The sequence below is a fragment of the Erpetoichthys calabaricus genome, chromosome 1 (genome assembly GCF_900747795.2).
Source record: "Erpetoichthys calabaricus chromosome 1, fErpCal1.3, whole genome shotgun sequence".
Taxonomy (NCBI): Eukaryota; Metazoa; Chordata; class Cladistia; order Polypteriformes; family Polypteridae; genus Erpetoichthys; species Erpetoichthys calabaricus.
The window spans coordinates 339,499,273-339,505,275 of NC_041394.2; the positions used below are offsets into that span (position 1 = coordinate 339,499,273).

Genomic DNA, 6,003 nt, shown 5'->3' on the forward strand with positions numbered 1-6,003 from the left:
CACCGAGTCTTGTTGTTAAGTAAACCCGTTCTTTAATTCCATGGCTTGTTGCTGCTCTCGTGGTGCATTAGCAGACATTTTCAAAATTGTTGACTTTCTCTTTTCTAAGAGCACTGGTCAAATGTTTTGGGGACCCGAGCACATCAGCATTCCTGAGACCTTCATTTTTCTTTCTTTTCAGATACTGTATGATGGACACCAGTTGTTTTGGCTCATTTTGTATCTCATTATTGTTTGGCTGCTAATTAAGGAAAAAAGAAACAATTAAGGGGTCTGAGTCTTCAAGAGCAAGTCAAATAAAATTAACTCAAAAGACATTTATTAGCAGCATAAACAGGGCACTCATTAAAAAAAGAGGCAAGAATGAAAACCTGCAGCCACGTCGGTACTCTATAACTGGTGTTGGCGACCCCTGCTTTAACGTATCGCTTGTCATGTCCTGTTATCAACTGGGTGTAACCAATCATGTTAAAAGTGTTCTGATTATGTAATGAATTCCTTTTTTTGAGTAGTGACCTAATCAATGAATTGTATAAATATAGCGCAGAGGACCACTTTTTTCTTTGTAACACTTAACTAATATGTCATTTGCCTCTTGCAAGATTTAGATAAAGAATAATGATTGATGCTTTCTCCTGCCTGTGCCTTACTGCTTAAATCGGGGCATTCCACTTGGGGGGTGTCTGTATTCATAATTTTCTTCCACAATGTTAACATTGACGGTCATTTAGTTTGTATTTATCAATACGTCTTGTTTTATGTTCCATGTGTGTTGTGAGTGATCCCCCATGTGGCAGGTCTACCTGCCTCTCACTGCACTGGCCTGCCCTGTTCCCTGTGAAGGCTGAGGATAACCCATTGTCCCTTGCAGTTCACCGAATGCATTAATGGTGTGTCGAGTTTCTCTAGTGTTTAATCTGTGCCTTTGCGAAGGTTTTGGATTTTTGATCACTTCCTTTGTTTTTTGACTTCACGTATTGGGACTTGTTGTCTCTGGATTACCTTTCATTTCCAGCAGCTCCTTTTATCTGTGTGCTCTTTTCATTTAATAGAGCTTCTGAAAAATAAATCTTTATTTTTAAAGATTCAGTGTTTGCCCTGGTGGTGGTTAGCAGAGGTTTGGTGCCCCAAAGTGTGGGGACTATTGTGCTTAATAACTTCAAGTTTATAACACCGGGATGACATAGTCGTATATTCCTGCACACGGGAGGAATATGTGCTGCCTGTTTTGGCTGTTCTTTACTCACTATGGGATGTAGGGCTCCAAATAAATCCTAAAAAAATGGCTTTTATAAATTAAAAGTAGGCCAAATATTTAGGTGATGTGCTGGGTGGAGAGATGGTCAGACCAGAAAGTTCCAAGGTTACTGCATATCCTTAACTGGCCCACTCCACAAAACTAGCGGCAGGTAGAAACGTTCTTAGGTTTAGTGGGGTACTACTGTCAGTTTGGAGCCCAATTCTCCAAGACAGCCAAATCCTTGACAAACCTGACATGAAATGTGTGCTTTGAGTACAGTGGTATGGAATGAGCATGGAGGCTGCCTTCAGCGACTTGAAACACTCCCTTACTCAGGCACTGGTTTTGATTTCCCCTGATTTCTCTCAATCAATACTTCGGACACTGGACTGGAAGCTGTGCTAAGCACCCTATGATCTACTTGAATCAGAAACTATTGGCCCACACGACGAGGATTGCGACAGTAGGAAGGAAAGCTCCAGGGATACTACTACCTCATTGGTCCCGAATTTACCCCAGTCGCTGACCATGCACCCTTACAGTGGATAGCCGCACACAGGGAGTCAAATCCAGGTGTCACTAGATGGTTTCTGGACCTTAACCTGTATAAAAAGAAGGTCCTACATCATTGAAGGTCCCTTCATGGCAATGCTAACAGCACTCCCTCAGTTCAAATCACAAAACCGGCTAGGGGCATAAATTGGGGGACATCTTCAAGGCTTATTTCACTACTTGTAATACCACTGCGAGTCAGGGGTTGACACTATCTTTGACATTCTCTCCCCTTTTTTGACCTCAGAGTGGAAGATTGGAGGCCTGAGGCCCTGGGACATCACTTCTGCTTCTGCCAACAAACCCACCTCGCCCTCCTGAAAGCACATTTAGGAACACGACCACCGAAGAGGTCAGCCAGAGATGAAAAGTGACATCTTCCTCAGACACGCATCAATGTCTCACCGTTATTCTTTTAATAATTTGTTCATGTATCGGTCAATCATCTGCCAGTCATGAGGGGTTCACCATCCGATAGTCCAACTGTTGAGCTTTGTCTTTGCTTTATTCTTACAAGTGATTTATTAAATAACTAAACACTAACAAGGTTGTGATGCCACCAAAAGAAAACAAAATCTATTACTTTCAGGCTTTTCAACCTCAATTAGTTTAATATAAAAGTACTAGTGCTCACTTCACTCGCCAATCCCCCCGGCCTGCGCTACATGCCAGCAACTTCGCATCTCTGCCACTTGCATATGTGGATTTCACTTTCACCAAACAACAAATCTTTTAATTCTTGCGGATATGCCTCTTCATTGGGAAGAAACACTACTTTTCCCTGATGGCAAAATGAATTAGATAATCTACAAGTCTCTGACTTAAAGTTTAAAGCTGAACAATATCTACATACTTCTGTCATATCACCTATGTCCATATATTTGATCTCTTTTCACTGTTATTTCACCAAGTAATAATTTCCATTTGTTAGCGCTAATGCCATCTTTAATATGTTTTTTGAGCCTTTCAAATTTTAGTACTTCCATTATCTCTAACCTGCTCTGCATGTGTATTGCACCATCATTTTTGAACCTCTTTTCGACGTTCTACTTTGTCTTCTATTCTTTGTCTTTTATTTCCAACCCACTCGGAGCTGAGTGTGCAGGAACTGTGTCTGACAATAGCATTCACACAAATGAGAAGTGAGTGGACCGTGGGTGCGCCAGCAACTTCGCGTCTCTGCCACTCGCGTATGTGGATTTCACTTTCACCAAACAACAAGTATTTTAATTCTCGCAGATATGCCTCTTCATTGGGAAGAAACACTACTTTTCCCTGATGGCAACATGAATTAGACGATCTACAAGTCTCTGACTTAAAGTTTAAAGCTGAACAATAGCTACATACTTCGGTCATATCACCTATGTCCATATATTTGATCTCTTTCTGCTGTTCCGTTATTTCACCGAGTAATAATTTTCATTTGTTTACGCTAACGTGATCTTTACTATTATTTTTTGAGACTTTTGAATTTTAGTACTTTCATTATCTTTAACCTGCTCTGCATGTGTATTGCACCAACGTTTCCGAATTTTTTACAACGTTCTGCTTTGTCATCTACTCTTTGTCATTGGGTGTGGTTAAATCTCTTGGCACAAAGTCTTGTCTCGTGGACATGAAAGTGTCTCTCGGAAATACTATTGGTACCCTAGGTTTTATGCTAGTTATTTTCCTTTAAATCCAGTATGTAAGAAATTATCCATGCTTATGTTATATATTCCTGGAATGTGCAAAGCATTTTAATAACAAATTGTAAAATGTGCCTTACAGAAGAGAGATGGCACAAATATTCCTGTTGCCCTAGGAGAAGAATCCAAATACACGTCTCTAAACTCAATTTGACATTTACATTTGATAACAATAATAATAATCTCTGTACGGATCTGTTTTCTTTTTATTATATGGATTTTTTAACTACGTGTGAACTGTTTGCTACTGCAGCTGTTGTTTCTCTCTTAAATAAAGTTGGGATGCTACGTAAAATGCACATAAAAACAGAATGCAATGATTTGCAAATCTCATAAAGCCATATTTATTCACAATAGAACATAGAAAACATATCAGATGTTGAAAGCAAGTCATTTTACTATTTCATGAAAAATATTAGCTCATTTTGAATTTGATTTTGAACACATATGGAAAAAAAAGTTGTGATTGGGGCAACAAAAGAGTGGAAAAGAAAGTGATACCAAAAAGAAACGACTGAAGAAACCTTTTGCATCGGATTAGATTAATTGGCAACAAGTCAGTAACAGGACTGGGTACAAAAAGAGCATCTTAGAGAGGGAGAGTCTCTCAGGATAAAGCTCTGTCATGCAAAGAAGCAGCCATAAGTGAACATGATCCAGAAACTCTGTTGCTGCTTTCTGTGAGCCAAAGCTCATTGAAAGTGGACTGAGGCAAAGTGGAAAACTATTCTGTGGTCACACGAATCGAAATTCTTTTTGGAAAACATGGAAACCGTGTCTTCCGGACTAAAGAAGAGAGGGACCATCTAGCTTGTTATCAGCACTCAGTTCAAAAGCCTGCATTCTCTGATGGTATGGGGGGGGGTACATTAATGCTTATGGAATTGGCAGCATGCACATCTGGAAAGACACCATCAATGCCGTTAGGTATATACAGTTTTTAGAGCAACATATGCTCCCATCCAGATGACATCTTTTTCAAGCAAGGCCTTGCATATTTCAGCATGACAATTCTAAACTGCATACTGCATCTATTACGACAGCTTGGCATCATAGTAGAAGAGTCCAGGTGGTGAACCGGCCAGCCTGCAGTCCAGACCTTTCACCGACTGAAAACATTTGGAGCATCACAAAATACAACAAAGACGACCCAGGACTGTTGAGCAGCTAGAATCCTATATCAGACAAGAACAGGATAACATTCCTCTCCCAAAATTCCAGCAACTGCTCTCCGTTGGTTCCCACATGTTTACGGACTGCTAATAGGGGATGCTGCACGATGGTAAATTTGGCCCTGCCCCACTGTTTTTGAGACCAATTGCTGCCTTGCTGCCATCAAATTCATAATGACCTCATTCTTTTCTTAAAATGGTACATTTTCTCACTTTCAATATTTGATAGGTTTTATATGTTTTATTGTGAATAAAATATGGGTTTATAAGATTTATAAATCATTGCATTCTGGTTTTTATTTACATTACTTACATATACACGGTGTCCCAATTTTTTGGAAATGGGGTTGTAAATCAAAGCATGTTTTCTAGATGAAGTCGCCTCCTTCTCGAGCTCAAAGTATTCAGCTGTCCTCAGAGGACACTGACTGAAGGAAAATATCACAGAACAAATATGCATTTGTAGCGGCTGGAGGCGATGCGCCTCTGTAAGGACACAACTCACATGCACTGGGAGGAGGCTGGGTGATGAGAGGAGAGGCAACAGTTATGTATATAGTCAGTAGTAGTTTTCGCTTGCATCGAGAAAACGTTGTCTTGCGTGTTTTCTTCCCTCGCAGGGAATTAAAGTCGCGTAACTCGGACTAAAGCAAATTAAAAACCCCACACTAATAAAGTCACGAATCCGAACTCGGATAACTTACCTTCTACCTCCGAATGGTATGATAAAGTCGATTCACTCAACAGGAAGAGCTTACAGCCTAGTTTACAACTCTTAAGTAACAGACGCGAGACGCACGCCGACATCTGTTTTCGTCGCGCGTGTGACGTCACATCGCACGCCGCGCTTCCTGTCGCTTAAGTGCATGAGCGGCGTTCTGCGTTCACTCGCTCGCTCTGGTTTAAATGACGATGCGCGCGGCCGCCTTTAAAGAAAGAATGAATCGTTAGGAAAAGGCATGTGTAAAGTGGCGTTTTAAACAGAAAGCTCGTCCTTGTTTGAGAGTCTGTAGTGTTTCAAGTCTAAATATAAGATGGGAAGGCTTTCCGTTTTAAGACTCTTTCTTTATTGTCCTCGGATTTAACAACTGCTTTTCATAAACAATATGATTTTACTCCCTGCCTGATTTCTCCGAGACATAAGTTTAAAAGCAATACGTTCTGAAGCGAGTACCAAATAAAGTAAGAAGACGAGCCCTTCAACGAATAAACCGGCTATTTTAATACATCACGGCAGTGCTGGCGCATACTCTACATTACAAATGCTGTTCCATGTAACTTTTTAGAATACCGTCACGTGTACCCGTTAGGCGCCCGCGTGACGTCATTTAGCGCGACGGATGCTGAAGCC

At 40.7% G+C, this 6,003-nt stretch overlaps 1 protein-coding gene across 1 annotated transcript in view; it reads right to left on the reverse strand.

Annotated features, from left to right (window-relative positions):
• Positions 1 to 5,467, reverse strand: part of LOC114667717 (oocyte zinc finger protein XlCOF20-like) — a 28,390-nt gene extending 22,923 nt beyond the window's left edge. Inside the window, exon 1 of the mRNA XM_028823139.2 lies at positions 5,357 to 5,467. The gene's annotated coding sequence lies outside the window, so the exon portion shown is untranslated. The remainder of the gene's footprint in view (positions 1 to 5,356) is intronic.
• Between the last annotated feature and the right edge of the window lie 536 nt (positions 5,468 to 6,003).